This window comes from Sapajus apella, unplaced genomic scaffold (genome assembly GCF_009761245.1).
Source record: "Sapajus apella isolate SASKATOON/1434 unplaced genomic scaffold, GSC_monkey_1.0 scaffold38, whole genome shotgun sequence".
Lineage (NCBI taxonomy): Eukaryota > Metazoa > Chordata > Mammalia > Primates > Cebidae > Sapajus > Sapajus apella.
In genome coordinates, this window is record NW_022436978.1 from 728,336 (window position 1) to 745,180 (window position 16,845).

The 16,845-nt window shown below is 43.0% G+C and overlaps 1 protein-coding gene across 1 annotated transcript in view; it reads left to right on the forward strand.

Annotated features, from left to right (window-relative positions):
- Window positions 1–16,845, forward strand: part of SMARCC1 (SWI/SNF related, matrix associated, actin dependent regulator of chromatin subfamily c member 1) — a 215,906-nt gene that overhangs the window by 191,139 nt on the left and 7,922 nt on the right. The gene's annotated exons all lie outside the window — the stretch shown is intronic.

Here is a 16,845-nt window from a genome sequence, read left to right on the forward strand (position 1 = left end):
GTGTCATGTCATGTGTCCTTCTGCTTCCTCAATCCCCAACCCCCAACACACAAACACACATTTTCCATAAACCAGAAGATTGCCCTCACTGCTCTGGATATTTTATCAGGTTCAAATAGGTTCAGATTCACTTTTTTTGTTGTTGATTTTTTGTTTTTTGAGACAGTGTCTTGCCCTGTCGTTCAGGGTGGGATGCAGTGACATGATCATGGCTCACTACAGCCTCAGCCTCCCAGTGTCAGTCAATCCTCCCATCTCAGCTTCCTGAGTAGCTGCACCTAGAGGCATACACCATCACACCTGGCTAATTTTTGTGTTGTTTTTATAAAGATAGGGTTTTGCCATGTTGCCCAGGCTGGTCTTGAACTCCTGGGCTCAAGCGATCCTCCCCCCTTGGCCTTTCAAAGTACTGAGAATATAGGCATGAGCTCTACCACACCCAGCCAAGATTCACTTAGGAGATCAGGCATTCTTGTAATGTCAGTTTTTCTTTTTGTGATATTAAGATTGATCTGTAGTTCTCGTGTTGTCAGTCGGATTCATCTACTATAAAAATCCCCATTTGATTTAATTGTTTTTGAATTGAGCTTTCAGAATTGCTTCCTAAATTAGCTATTTTAGGCCAGGCACAGTGGTTCATACCTGTAATGTCAGCACTTTGGGAGGCCGAGGTGGGCAGATCACCTGAGGTCAGGAGTTTGAGACCAGCCTGGCCAAAATGGCGAAACCCCCATCTCTACTGAAAATACAAAAATTAGCCAGACACGGTGGCATACACCTGCAATCCCAGGAGGCCAAGGCACAAGAATTGCTTGAACCCAGAGGGCGGAGGTTGCAGCAAGCCAAGATTGAGCCCATTGCACTCTAGCCTGGGCAACAAAATGAGACTATGTCTCAAAAAAAAAAAAAAAAAAAAAGCTATTTTATCAGGCATTGCAAAGTGGTGAGATTTTTAAGTTTATTATTTCTTCAGTGTTGATAGTAGTGATTCTTCCATTCAAAAAAAACAAACTTTTTTTCTCTCAATTTTTTAGTTGCCCTGAAAATCAATTCTTACAGGAAAGCCTGGATAAATCATTCATATTTTCCCTCTATTTGTTATCTGTATAATGAGTTGCTGCCCCCGCAGTCACCAAAGGTGACCAGTGAAGGTTTTTTGGTGTGTGTATATTTTTAATATTGTGAAATTATATATTTTTTAATACATTGTGTGTTTCAGTCTATCATAGATACTATTTGTGTTTCTCATTTCTTCTTAAAAGAGTTTGGGTCTCGGCCTGGCATGGTGGCTTATGCCTGTAATCTCAGCACTTTGGGAGAGTGAAGTTGGTGGATCACTTGAGGTTGGGAGTTCAAGACCAGCCTGAAAAACATGGAGAAATCCTGTTTCTACTAAAAATACAAAATGTAGCCGAGTATGGTGGCGCATGTCTGTAATTCCAGCTGCTTGGGAGGCTGAGGCAGGAGAATCACTTGAATGCGGGATGCAGAGGTTGCAGTGAGCCGAGATCATGCCATTGCCCTCTACCCTGGGCAACAAGATCAAAACTCCGTTTCAAAAAAAAAAGATTGGATCTCACTGAGTTGCCCAGGCTGGACTCAAATTCCTGTGCTCAAGCAGCCCCCCACCTCAGTTCCCAAGCAGCTGGATTACAGCATATGCCACTGCGCCTGACTTTTTTTGATGCTTAAATTGTCCCATTTGTAGCTTGTGAGAGCTGCTTCAAATTGGCGATTACTTTCTAAATGTTAACCACTTTGAAAGTTGAGTTCACAGTTCCTTCAAACTTAACTGCCAGCATCATTAAAACCTAAGATGTACTTTTAATTCCAGTTCACCCCCAATCCCATATTTCTTCTGTTCTTAGAGGGCAATATTTATGGGTGTGTGCTATGTATTTTGTTACTCTAGTGAAAGTCGTCTTGTAAGAGTTTTAAAGTTTGCTTATCCACAGTAATTTACCAAGTGCTTAGCCAGAGTCAGAGTTTGTGCTTTTGGGAATGGGATGCAGATTCTCTGGCAAGTCATGGTGTTATCAACATACTTATTCACAATCCAAAATATGTTTTAGGCTATAGTTTTAGTATTTATTGGCTTTACTGAAAAACGGGGCTAAGTTTATTTTGGGAAGCTTTTGTTTACACACACACGATTAAATTGCAGTCATGAAATTTACTACCATCATCAGACTTGCCACTCTAAATGACATTTGTGGAGATAGCCTTAGAAGTTTGTCATGCTCAAAACAACAAGATGCTTTCTTTCTCAGTCTTCTTTTCTGTCTACTTGAGCAGATCTTAAATTCTCTGTAAGGGATCTGATTTTCTCCAGAGTTCAGCTTTCAAAAGATACAAATGCTTAATGGAGTGCAGATCACAAAGTAGTTTTTCAAAAACAGTAGTTATTTAAAATTTTAATTCCTAGGCTAGGCTTGGTGGCTCACACCTTTAATCCTAGCACTTTGGGAAGCCAAGGCTTGCGGATCGCTTGAATCCCAGGAGTTTGAGACAGCCTGGGCAATATACAGAGATGCTGTCTCTTCTCTACCAAAAAAAAAAAAAAAGAAAAAGAAAAAGATTAGCCAGGTGTGGTGGCACTACATGCCTGTAGTCCTAGCTGAGGTTGGAGGATTGCTTGAACCCGGGAGTTTGAAATTGCAGTGAGCTGTGATTGTGCCACTGCACCATTACACTCCAGCCTGGGCAGCAGTAAGACCCTGTCTCTGAAAACTAAAATAATAAATAAGTAAAATTTCAGTTTCTAAAATACTGGGATAAACATTTAAGAGGAAGTTCACTGTAGTAGCTACTTAGTATTTGGTTCTGATGGTGCTAAAGCATCATATTCACATTAACTGCTCACAGAGAACATCTGAGGAGTGCTAGCATCTACATTTAGTTTGTAAAAGATGAGCAAAGATTGCATTGGAAAAAAGAAAAAAAAAGAAAAAGATGAGCAGAGAGGTGCATCTGCTTTCTTCCCTAAATGACATTTTGGTGATAATAGGTGATTGTGTGCCATGCCCTTCACCTACATTGTTTTGCTTACTTCTCATTACACGTTACAGTTGAAGAACTGATGTGTGGCAAGGCCATATAGCTTTGCTCCATGGGGGAGCCAGGATTCACACTGAGCTCCATCTGATTCCAAGGAGAGGTCAGTGCCACAGTGCTGCCTCCTGTGACAGAAGACTAAGAGGGGATTTACAGCAGATTCAGATACAACTATTCTCATGAAGCAGTGCCAGCAAAGTAGAGTTCATAAAAATAGTCTTTGAAAGAGAAATAGGTCATTTTAATCTTTTACTCTCTCACAAAAATAGGCTTTTCTAAAGTGGATTTGTAAAGGAAAGAATTATTGAGTGCAGTGCATGATGAGAGGGGTTTTTTTTTATTTTTAGTCTGTGACAAGATAGTCTCATGATTTTTTATTGAAATACAATGTACATTTTGGATAATGCACAAATCATAAATATTTAGCTGTATTTTTTTTTTTTTTTACTTCCTCTATACTTGCAGAATTGATGAGTTTTAACAAAGGGAATATTCCTGTGTAACAACACACAGAGGCTCTCATTATGCTCAGTCACCTCCCCTTCCGAGGATACAACTGTCCTGACTTCTAACACCATAGACTAGTTGGGCTGGTTGAATGTTATCTAAATGTAACCACAGTGATATTTATTATGTCTGGCTGCTTTCCTTTTTTTTTTTTTTTTTTGAGACATGATCTTACTCTGTCACTCAGGCTGGAGTACAGTGACACGATCATGGCTCACTGCAGCCCCAGCCTCTCAGGCTCAAGGCATCCTCTTACCTCAGCCTCTTGAGTAGCTGGGACCACAGGTGCACACCACCACGCCCCGCTGATTTTTATTTTTTATTTATTTATTTTTTTTTTTTTTGAGAAGGAGTTTCACTCTTGCTACCCAGGCTGGAGTGCAATGGTGCGATCTCGGCTCACCACAACCTCTGCCTCCTGGGTTCAGGCAATTCTCCTGCCTCAACCTCCTGAGTAGCTGGGATTACAGGCACATGCCACCATGCCCAGCTAATGTTTTTTGTATTTTTAGTAGAGACAGGGTTTCACCATGTTGACCAGGATGGTCTCGATCTCTTGACTCATGACCCACCCGCCTCGGCCTCCCAAAGTGCTGGGATTACAGGCTTGAGCCATGAGCTCACCATATTGCCCAGGCTAGCCTTGAACTCCTGGCCTCAAGCAGTCCTCCCACCTCCACCTCCCAAAGTGTTGGGATTACAAGCATGAGCCACCACACCCAGCCATGTCTGGCTTCTTTCACTCAATACGGCATATCTGAGATGCATCCACATTGTTGTTAGTGGTTGTACATTTATTCCTTCTGTTTGCTATACAGTGTTCTACTCTGTGGCGGTACTATTTGTTAGTCTGTTCTTCTGTTGGACATTTGACTGATTTCCAGGTTTTAGTTATTATGAATAGTTTGTACTGTTGTGAACATACATGAGCACATGTCTTTTGATAAGACATATGTGTACATTTCTGTTGTATATATTCCTAAGGTGTAGAATTTAGTATTTATGTACCTAAGAGCAGATCATAGGATAAGCATATGTTCACATTAATAGATGGTGCCAAACTTTTTGCAAAGTGGTGGTGCCTGTTTACACTCTAGCAGTATGTGAGAGTTCCAGCAATTCAAGATAATCATTTTTCCAAATTACCCCTTTTGTTCAGTTGCTTTGGAGTTTGAATGTAAAATTAAGTCAAGTATGGTTAGAGAGTAAAATTAAGAACAACAGTAAATTAGGCTGGGCATGGTGGCTTATGCCTGTAATCCCAGCACTTTGGGAAGCCAAGGCAGGTGGATCACTTGAGGTCAGGACTTCGAGACCAGCGCCTGGCCTACATGTTGAAACCGTGTCTCAACTGAAAATAGAAAAATAAGCCAGATGTGGTGGCACATGCTGTAATCCCAGCTACTCAGGAGGCCAAGGCACGGGAATCGCTTGAACCTAGGAGACAGTGGTTGCAGTGAGCTGAGGTCACACCATTGCACTCCATCCAGCCTGGACAACAGAGCAAGAGATCCTCTCAAAAAAAAAATAAAAAGAACAACAATAAATTAAACCCACTATTTTTAAATTACCAGTTCAGAAAAAGCTGGTTCTAACAAGTAACTCTGAATCACTGTATTCTAAAGTTTAGCTAAAGAGGACTTTTTTGAGACAGAGTTTCACTCTTGTTGCCCAGAGTGGAGTATGATGACACAATCTTGGCCCATTGTAACTTCCACCTTCCGGATTCAAGCGATTCTCCTACCTCAGCCTCCAAAGTAGCTGGAATTAGAGGCATGTACCACAACGCCCAGCTAATTTTTTATTTTTTAGTAGAGTCGAGGTTTCTCCATGTTGGCCAGGCTGCTCTTGAACTCCCACCCTCAGGTGATCTGCCCACCTTGGCCTCCCAAAGTGCTGGGATTACGGATGTGAATTACCATGCCCAGAATTAAAGAGGACTTTCAAACCAGGGCAAGTAAGTTTGTCTGTAGCATTTTGGGGCCAGAATGGCGTTAGTCTCTGACTTGTCACAGGGTAAGGTAAGAGCTATGGGCAGGTCCTTCCAACTCATAATTCCCAAATTCCAGAAAAGTTCACAGCCCACAGCCTTTACATTAGGAGCTGAAGATTATCTGGGTCAGTTGGCTGTCTTTGGTATTTGGCTAGACTTTATGATATATGATAGGAATAATCAGCTTCTGAATGCCAGTAAGGTTGGGGAAGTGCTGAGAGGAGAGACTAGGCAGATTTATTACCAAGTGGTTAATTTTTCATCTCTCTGGCTTCTGTATAAGTATGCAGATAAGTTACATGTAATTTTTCTTTATAAAACTCTCCATCAGTTAGTGGTAGAGCCTGTTAAAATAGCAGCTCAGTATTATGAATTTGCTAGGCTCTCAAATACATATGGACATGTAGGTATCGGTGTAGCTGGTATAAGCTGGCACCTGTACATATTCCATTTAGTTTGTACCTATACCTTTGTAAGTCCTTCAGCCCTTCTGCCCTTTCCCCTACCTTTGATTCATCAAATGCTTATAATTTTTGTTTAGAGACCACTATGTGCATGCCTCTGTTGCCCTTCTTTGGCTCTTATTATTTGATAAGAGCTCCAACTTTTGGTAGATTTTGTTCCTGTCTCTGATAGAGTATCCCAACTTGGTTTCTTCCTACCAAATAAAGAGGCAAGGGAAGTGTCTGCAGTAGAATGTTTCTGGTATCCAGTTGGCAAATGGAAACTGAAGGCTGGCCCCATTTGTTCTTAGACCACCTTTAGATTTTGTTGATTTTTTTTTTTTTGAGACGGAGTCTCACACTATCACCACCAGGCTGGAGTGCAGTGGTGCAATCTCAGCTCACTGCAACCTCCACCTCCCATGTTCAAGTGATTCTCCTGCCTCAGCCTCCTGAGCAGCTGGGACTACAGGCACACACCACCACACCCAGCTAATTTTTGTATTTTTAGTTGACACAGGATTTCACCATGTTGGCCAGGATGGTCTCGATCTCTTGACCTCGTGATCCACCCGCCTCGGCCTCCCAAAGTGCTGGGATTACAGGTGTGTGCCACCACATCTGGCCAGGTTTTGTTGATCTTAATAAAATACACAGCATTGCATTTCATTCCTTTTCATTTAAAGTATAAAATTGTATCAAGTGTTGCCTACATTAAGATTCTCCCTATAAGACTGCCATTCCAGATGGCATAAATAGTCGTAATAGAAACCAGTTCTTAAGCACATGTATGGTATTCCCTTGACCACACCCTGGGCCATGGTATCTATGAATATGAAAGCACATGGGGAACCACAAAGGAGAATGGCCTGGGTGGTGGCTGCTGTTTGCTGAGGTATGCTGCTTACTCAAGCAAGAGGACACCTCTGACTGCTAAGGATCTCTCTTTTTTTTTTTTTTTTTTTTTTTGGAGACAAGAGTTTCACTCTGTTTCCCAGGCTAGAGTGCAGTGGCGCAGTCTTGGCTCACTGTAACCTCTGTCTCCTGGGATCAAGGGATTCTCCTGCCTCAACCTCTTGAGTAGCTGGGATTATAGGCATGCGCCACTGCACCCAGCTAATTTTTGTAGTTTTAGTAGAGATGGGGTTTCACCATGTTGCCCAGGCTGGTCTTGAACTCCTGACCTCAGGTGATCTACCTGCCTTGGCCTCCCAGAGTGCTGGGATTACAGATATGAGCCACCACATCTGGCCTTTTTTTTTTTTTTTTTTTTTGGAGCAGAGTTTTGCTCTTGTCTCTCAGGCTGGAGTGTAATGGTGTAGTCTTGGCTCACTGAAACCTCAACCTCCCAGCTTAAAGCGATTCCCCTGCCTCAGCCTCCTGAGTAGCTGGTATTATAGGCAGCCATCACCCAGCTAATTTTTGTATTTTTGGTAGAGACAGGGTTTCACCATGTTGGCCAGGCTGGTCTCAGGCTCCTGACCTCAGGCGATCCACCTGCCTCAGCTTCCGAAAGTGCTGGGATTACAGGTATGAGCCACCTCACCTGGCAGGATCCTAGGTTGAGATGCTCAGGACTGTAGGAAGTTTAGCACAGGTTTAAAGGAAAATTACTTAAGTTAGAAGGAAATTACAAAAATGTAGTAAATAATTACAGTGCTAAGCTCTGCCCTCCATAGGCATGTATATATTTTAGTAGAGACAAGGTCTCACTATGTTTTCCAGGTTGGTCTCAAACTCCTTAGCTCAAGTGATCCTCTCATCTTGGCTTCTCAAAGTGCTGGGGCTATAGGCATGAGCCATCAGGCCCAACCCTTCCTAGGCATTTGTAATACATGAGACACTCTTGGGTGTTCCTCATGGATCTTAAGTCTGCTGCCTGCATTGGGGAAGCCTTTGTGTGTGTGCTATAGGTGAAAGCAGAGGGAAAGAACATGTTTGATTTTAATATCTTCATTGTTTCCTCATTATTAATATTGTAAGAATTTTGGGAAATGCCTAAAAAATGACAACAGGATTGGTCTGATTTGATGAGAACTCAGACATGATACAATGATATTCTGATGATAAAACTAGAATGGGCTGGAAATATGGCCCATGCCTGTAATCCCAGCACTTTGGGAGGCCAAGGCAGACAGATTGCTTGAGCTCAGGAGTTTGAGACCAGCCTGGGCAACATGGTGAAACCCTGTCTCTACAAAAAATAAAAGAAATTTGCCGGGTGTGGTGGCATGCACCTCTGGTCCCAGCTACTTGGGAGGCTGAGGCGGGAAGATCGCTTCAGCCCAGGAGATCAAGGCTGAGTTGAGCCGAGATTGTGCCACTGCACTCTAGCCTGGGCGATAGAGCAAAAGACCCTGTCTGTAAATAAATAAAACAAAAACAAAAACATTTTTTTTCTGAGACAGGGTTTTGCTGTGTCCCCCAGCCTAGAGTAGAGTGGTGCAGTCATGGCTCACTGCAGCCTCGAATTCCTGGGCTTAAGTAATCCTCTCACCTCAGCTACCTGAGTAGCTGGGAGTACAGGCATGTGCCGCCACACCCAGCTACACTTGGCTTTTAAGCCTCTCAGACTTACTTATACAACCCTACCACGTCAGAAATAAAGTTCAGGAAAGGATTACAACCAGTCATCACACTCTGACCCACCCCTGGAATCAACTCCACACTGAAAAAGAAAAGCAATAGCCCATTACATCAGCCAAGATTTTATTATCTGCGGTGCCTTTGGTCCTACTTGCATCATGTGATAACAAGCCTGCTGTGCTACTTTCCGGGGTAGCAGGTTACCCTCACAAAGAGAACAGTGAGGGCCCAGTCTTCAACAAAGAGGGTCTGTCACAGGCACCCCCAGGAAGCTGTGGGGAAGGCACAGTCTCTGAGGAGCCTGGGCTTCCCCTCACTTGGCCCTGATTTTGTTATTTCCGTTCTCCTGGGGACTCAGCCAGAGGATGTGCTATAGACAGTTAGAAATGTATTGATGAAATGTGCTCAAGACTGGAAATTCACAGGTTCCCTTTCCTAGATTCACTTTATTTCGCTACCCTTTTTTACCAACTCAAAGAATAAAATTAAGGTCCTTCACTTCCATTAGGTGTCATGAGTGTAATGCTTTAGTAAAAGATCTAATAAACCTGAGAGAGTATGAGGGATTTTTCTACTAGTTAAACCTAATTTTAGCAAACTTTTTAATTTTTCAGGCTTCAGATGCCTGTTTAAAAAAAAAAAAACAAAACTTGTATGTAGGTCAGACTCCCACCATTCTAAGCTTTTGATACTGCTGTTTTGATGCCATCTCTCTCTCCCATTTTCCTCCTCTCCCTGTCTGCTGGGAAAATAAATACCTGATTTTTTTTTTTTTTTTTAATGGAAAAGATATGTACCCTTTACTTTGTTTGCTAAGGCCTGTTCTTATGCATTTCAGATTTGTGTGGGCCAGATCTCTTCATGTTAGTAAGAATTAGTGGAAATGCCTTCAGACACTGTTGCTCATTTAAAAGTGGCAAGATATGTATCAGACACCACAAAAACCATAAGGATGTTTAGATTTCAGGACAGCGGTTGCTTTAAAAGGAATTGATTTTGTCATCTCCTGAGTTTTCTTAAATTCTACCCCATTTCAGATTTCATCCTTGGAAGTTACCTTTTCTAAGGGGAAAGGAAGGTGGGGTACAGGAAAAGATAATGGTCCTCAGGGTCAAAGAGACCTGGATTTGAATCTCAGCTCAGTCTCTTGTTCATTGTGACTTTGGGCCAAATTACATAGCTTCTCTGAGGCTTAGTTTCCTTATCTCAAAACTGGGCCCTTACCATCATCTTCCAAACAACCTGGAGGCTTCAGAGAGTTAACTATCACATTGCCTGGCATGGTCGACCTTATTCTTATCTCCTCCCCTATCTTTTCTCTAAATCCACTGCTCCAGGAACAACAGTGCTAAGTTGCATAGCGCCTGACAGAAGTACCTCTGGATGGCAAAGGGACATCATTCACTCTTAGAGTACCCCTTGCTCTCCTGAGAGATGTTTGTCTTTGCAAGGTCCCGGAAGCAGAAGTAAATTACTTTTCCTCTAGACCTTCATTTTTGCTCTGAAGGGGCCATTGTCCACTCATACTCAGAACACCCATATCCCAGTGGCTTTCTGACTTTGTGACAATAGGAGAAATAATCTTTTTCACAAGGCTTTAGAATTTACAATAAGTAAACTAACAGCCTTGGAAAACCCAAAAGCTGCCCTATCCCAGCTTGTTGTCATGAAGATGTAGGGTAATAGGTAAATGGGCCATGCCACTGAGCAATAGCTTGGAAAACAGTACTACTGGGCCTAACAGCAAGAGCCTGCAGGCATTTTCCAGTGCATGATAGGTAGACATCACCTCATGGGTATTTGTCAATCAGCCAGCGATGCACCTCTTTGCCATATTGTTTCTTGAATAGTTGATTTCTCTGCTGGAACATATACTCTGAATTACTGGTTCAGAAAGTCATTTCTGTCTGGAGCCGAGCATGAGGCAAATAGCTCATCAGTCAGTTTGGTAGCAGCAGGGTTTTTGCATCACATTGTCTCTGAGTCCCTGCTGGAAGAGCACCTGTTGGACCCCTCTCCAGACCTTGATTGTCTGGGGTGCATTTTGGTTGCAAGCACCCACCATCTCTAGAATCAGAGTACCTGCATGAGATCTGGGCTCCCTCATTTACATGCTTTATGGCATTGGGCAAGCTACTTAATCTTTGTGTCCTCCCCTTTCTTCCACAGGGATAATAGTGCCTGGTTTATAGTGTTGTTATGGGGATCAAATGAGTTAACATTTATAAAACTCTTCAGTACAGGGCATAGCACATGTTTCCTACATAGTTTCCTGAGGCTGTTATAATAACTTATTATTATTATTTTTTTTTTTTTTTTTAGACAGAGTTTTGCTCTTGTAGCTCAGGCTGGAGTGCAAGGGTGAGATCTCGGCCCACTGCAACCTCTGCCTCCCAGGTTCACGTCCTGTCTCAGCCTCCTGAGTAGCTGAGACTACAGGCACGCACCACCATGCTTGGCTAACTTCTGTATTTTTGGTAGAGACGGAGCCTCACCATGTTGGCCAGACTGGTCTCAAACTCCTGACCTCAGGTGATGCATCAGCCTCGGGCTCCCAGAGTGCTGGATTACAAGCATGAGCCACTGCTCCCGGCCTGTCATAATAACTTAAAACAAGTGAAATTTATTCTTACTGTCTGGGGAATCAAGTCCAAAATCCAGCAAAGCCATGCTCCTTCCAGGGTGTATAGGGAAGAATCCTGCTCCTTGTTTCTCCGACTTCTGGTGGCATGCAGCATTCCTTGTTTTATGGCCACATGTTTCTTTTCTCCATGTTTACATCACCTTCTCCTCTCTATATCTTTGCCTCCATGTGACTTTTTTTTTTTTTTCCCCCCAAGATGGAGTCTCACTTCGTTGCCCAGGCTGGGTTTCAGTGGCATGATCTCAGCTCATAGTAGAGTCTGAGTTTCGCTATGTTGGCCAGGTCGGTCTCGAACTCCTGACCTTAAGTGATCTGGCTGCCTTGGCTTCCCAAAGTGCTGGGATTATAGGCATGAGCCACTGCACCCAGCCCGTGTGTCTCTTATTATTGGATTTAGGGCCCACCCAAATAATGTAGGGTGATTCTCCCCATCTCAGGATTCTTAATTGAATCTGAAAAGACTCTTTTTCCAAATAGTTACATTCTCAGGTTCCAGGGATTAGAACATGTACATAACTGTTTGAAGTCCACTGTTCAGTGTACTACAAGGTGCTAAAACTTAATAAATTTAAAAATTATTTACTACAGGGAGCATAGCAGTCTCACAGCAGTGATACAGAATATATTAAAGATGAAAACACAGTAACTGAAATAGAAGAATACACCTTTGATTTTATGTAGCTGTTATATTACATCCTTTTTTTTTTTAGCGGGAGTCTCGCTCTGTTGCCCTGGCTGGAGTGCAGTGGTGCAGTGTCGGCTCACTACAACCTCCACCTCCTGGGTTCAAGCAATTGTCCTGCCTTAGCCTCCCAAGTAGCTGAGATTACAGGCGTGTCCCTGTATGCCTGGCTAATTTTTTGTATTTTTAGTAGAGATGGGGTTTCACCATTTTAGCCAGGCTGGTCTCAATCTCCTGACCTCATGATCCGCCCGCCTCAGCCTCCCAAAGTGCTGAGACTACAGGCATGAACCACACGCCTGGCTGTATCATATCCTTTCACATGAACTGTTTTAGTTAAGCACAAAGTAGTGCGGTGGAAAGAGAATTGGATTTAGAGTTAGAAGACTTGGGCCTCATTTCTTATTCCCTTTACTAGTTCTGTGACCATAAAGAAGTCTTTTAACTTTTCTGTTTACTCTTGATAAAATGGGAATATTTGCTATATTTCTTACAAGAGTGTTTGAGGAGCCAGTGGCATAATAAGGCACTGTCACTAATAGTAATTCTGATCACACAGAAAGCTTTGTGGTAAAGGTAGGCACTTATTTATTTATTTCTTTTCTTATTTAACTGATTTTTTTTTTGAGACAGAGTCTCACTCTGTCTCCCAGGCTGGTAGTGGCATGATCTCAGCTCCCTGCATTCTCTGCCTCCCAGGTTTAAATGTTCTTCTCCTCAGCCTCCTTAGTAGCTGTGACTACAGGCGTGCACCACCACACATTGCTGATTTTTGCTTTTTTAGTAGAGAGAGGGTTTCACCATGTTGGTCAGGCTGGTCTCGAACTCCTGACCTCAGGTGATCCACCCACCTCAGCCTCACAAAGTGCTGGCGTTACAGGCGTGAGCCACTGTGCCGGGCCACATATGTAGCTTTATTCAATAAAATCTCAGGAAACCGAAGCTCAGAGGTTCAGAGAGAGAGAGAGAGACCAGTGAAGGGCAGCAATATGTTCTTCCTGACTTGTTTAAGGCCTCTGTCCAGCTTGGACTTGGTGGAAGGAAGCAACCTGGACCCATTGATAAACATGAACCACATTATTTGTTCTAGTATATGGCTTCCCAAGTCCATTAGAAGTGTTCTTTTCATCTGCAGGCTAGAATTTTGTACTTTTTAGCTAAAAAGGAGGCCTCCTGCCTCCAGCAACAACAAAATCATCTCCTTCACACCACCTAGAGTACCATTAGAAAATCATTAGTAGTGATTTAGAGAGTGGAAAACAAAGTATTGCTTTTATTAATGGCCTAGCAGGTGATGGGGGTAGGAAGAGAGCAAAAAAGAGGTCTCCGAAAGGGAGTTGGGACAGTACCACCTTAAAAACAAAGGTGCCTCTTTGACAGCTTTGTGGAGAATCTTAGAATAATAAGTCTCTGTGTTTGCCACTGCTTTATTTGAAACTCTGGCAGTTCTTTACCTTCCCTTCACCCATACCTCTGTATTTCACTACATGGCTGCCAAGCCTGCATCTCCTATTCCCAGAGCAAAAGTTCTCCTGTGTCCTCTTCATGTCATCCCATCTTCACGCTCCCAGCAGTCAGGTATGAAACCCAAATTCTTTTTTTTTTTTTTTTTTTTTTTTTAAAATGGGTTTTCACCATGATGGCCAGCCTGATCTTGAACTCTTGACCTCAGGTGATCCACCCACCTCGACCTCCCAGAGTGCTAGGATTACAGACGTGAGCCACCGTGCCCGGCCAAACCCAAATTCTTTCTCCTTCTCAGCTCTGTGCTCACCCTTCCTCCTTGCCCTGTCACCAATCCCCAGACTTAAGGAACCTGCAGCTGTGCAATAGCTCACAGCCATAGTCCCGGCAACTCAGGAGATGGAAGTGGGAGGACCACTTGAGCCTAGGGGTTTGAAACCAGCCTGGGAAACATTGCAAGACCCCGTTTCTACAAAAAATTAGCTGGCTTGGTGGTGCACACCTGTAATCCTAGCAACTCAGGAAGTTGCGGTGGGGGGAGCATCACTTGAGCCCAGGAATTCAAGGCTCCAGTGAGCTATGACCATACCACTGTACTCTATCCTGGGTGACAAAGCTAGACTTCATCTCTTAAAAAGAAAAAGGAACGTGCAGGGTGCCATTTCTGTCTTCTATCCCTGTCTGTCTCATCATCCTGACATTCAGCCCATAGTTAGATAAAAGCACTTTTTCTCTGCTCTAGGCTCTAACTCCTCTGCATCCCTTCTTAAAGCTTTCTGTCCTAGCTGGTCATGGTTGCATGCACCTGTAAACCCAGCTACAAAGGAGGCTGAGGCAGGAGAATCATGTGAGCCTAGGAGGTCTAGTTCACCCTGGGTAATGTAGCAAGAGCCCATCTCTTAAACATACTCTAAAAATTGCTTTCCATCCCACAGAAAATTATATTCAAGCTTCTCTTCAGAACCTTTCACTAAGTCCTCTAGCCTATTGAAGTCCTGACCCTTTGTTCTACATGCATGATTCCTTTTTTAATTAACATACCCCTTTTTCCTTTGAATAATGACAGACCCAGCAGTTTTGTTGTTTTTATTTTTAAAAGGAAAAAAAAAAAAAAGTCTGGCCAGGCGTGATGGCTCACACCTGTAATCCCAGCACTTCGGGAGGCCGAGGTGGATCGAGAGATCGAGACCATCCTGACCAACATGGTGAAACTCCATCTCTACTAAAAATACAACAATTAGCTGGACATGGTGGTACACGCCTATAATCCTAGCTACCTGGGAGGCTGAGGCATGAGAATCACTTGAACCTGGGAGGCATAGGTTGCAGTGAGCCAAGATTGTGCCTCTGTATTCCAGCCTGGCAACAAAGTTAGACTCCGTCTCAAAAACAAACAAACAAAAACCTTTCTAAGCCTCAGTGTAGTACAGATGAAAGATAGTAAGATACCACAGAAGGGTATGGTGTTGATGAAGATGCTGCCTATAAATGGTACCTCAGGAATAATGGGAGTGACATTCACATTATTTTCTGATTGTTTAACTTAGGCTTGGCCATGTGTTTAAAAAAATTTTTTTTAGCCAGTACACAAACTTTCTTAGCAGCTTTATTCATAGTAGCCAAAAAGTGACCATCGGATATCCTCCTTAGGCTGTGTGTTCCATCCACAGCAAGGAGCACCATCCAGCACTGAGAAGAACAGCCTGTGGCTATACGCAGTACTGGTGACTTTCCAGGAAATTACTTGGAGTAGAAAAAGAAGCCAGTCCCAAAAGGTTGCAAACCGTGCTCCACTTATCTAACAGTCCTAAAACGATAGGTTAGAGATGGAGAACAGAGGAGTGGCTGCAGGAGTCAGGATGGGCTGTAGGGATGTAGGTAAGCAGATCTTACAAGGTCTACCTGCTGTCCTGCACATATTCCCTGAGGGTGGGCCAGGGCATCCAGGATTTCTGTTATTTCTTACTGGCTTGTGGATCTACAAGCATGTGGCCTCACAGCCCTGCCACAAGAATGCCTGAGTCCTTGGCTCCCTGCTCTCCTAGGTGTTTGTAGGATTAATCCTGTTTCTAATACTTTTCCTTCACTTTACTTACATCTCATCCACAATTCCAAGTTACACATTTTTATTAATCAGCTGGAAATTCTTCATTTTTTTGGCTTGCTGCTTCCATGGTTTTTCCTTGATTTGCCTGTCATTCATTTATGTGCACTTATCCTTTGTATGCCTTATAGTGTTGCCATTTGTCCCTTTTATCTCTGAGTCAGTCCCAAGATTGCCAGACTCCGCAACACTGCCTGTTTCTGTCCTAGATCCACAGCACAAGCACAAAAAGACAAAAATTAATGATGGTCAGTTGGTCCTAGTGGCAGTGTACACATAGGAGTAGATTCAGCAACTGCTCTTGGTTTTGCCAAAGTGATTTGACCAAGTTATTTTCCAGCAAGTGGATCTCTGGGACTCCTCTGCTGGGCTTTGCATTACATTATAGAGTTCAGAAATATGGGCCAGAGGGCCCAAAACTCACTATTCTGTATATTCTGGGGCATAATGTTGATGTATTTTCCTTTAAAAGGTAGTCCCTGGACGACTGGACTACTACCCTTATTCCTAATTTTTTTTTTTTTAGATGGAGTTTCATTGCCCAGGCTGGAGTGCAATGGCATAATCTTGGCTCATTGCAACCTCCACCTCCTGGGTTCAAGTGATTATCCTGCCTCAGCCTCCCAAGTAGCTGAGATTATAGGTGCATGCCACCATGCCTGGCTAAATTTGTATTTTTAGTAGAGATGGGGTTTCACCATGTTGGTCAGGCTGATCCCAAACTCCTGACCTCAGGTGATCTACCTGCCTGAGCTTCAAAAAGTGCTGGGATTACAGGCGTGAGCCACTAGGCCTGGTTCCTTATTCCTAATTCTCATACCTCATTGTAGAGCTGTTCATTGACAGCCCTGAAGTAAAGTGCTCCTCTCTTACATTCTTGGGCGAAGGAACAGCCACTGGAGATAGGCAGGGTGTGGTTTTAAGCCTTGTTTTTGTTAAGATGGACCTCTTTCTTTGTAGTGACAGAGAGTCTGTACTTGAATTATCTTCATACTGCTTTGTGTATTTTAATTTAGTCCCATCTCCAAATTTTTCAGGATTAAGCCTTCTTATTTCTAGCTGTCTCATTACTGTCTTCTAGCCTATCTGTATTCAGTTCCATACAGTTGTCCTTACATAGATAGTAAAGTCCCTAGATTTAAAGAAAAACTGCATTGATTCCCCTTTCTTATTCTGTAGAGCATATAATTTGTCCTACATAAAAAAATTTCAAACCAGGCATGATGGCTCATGCCTGTAATCCCAGCACTTTGGGAGGCCAAGATGGGTAGATCACTTGAAGTCAGGAGTTTGGGACCAGCCTGGGCAAAATGGTAAAACCCCATCTCTACCAAAAAAAAAAAATATATATATATATATATATACACA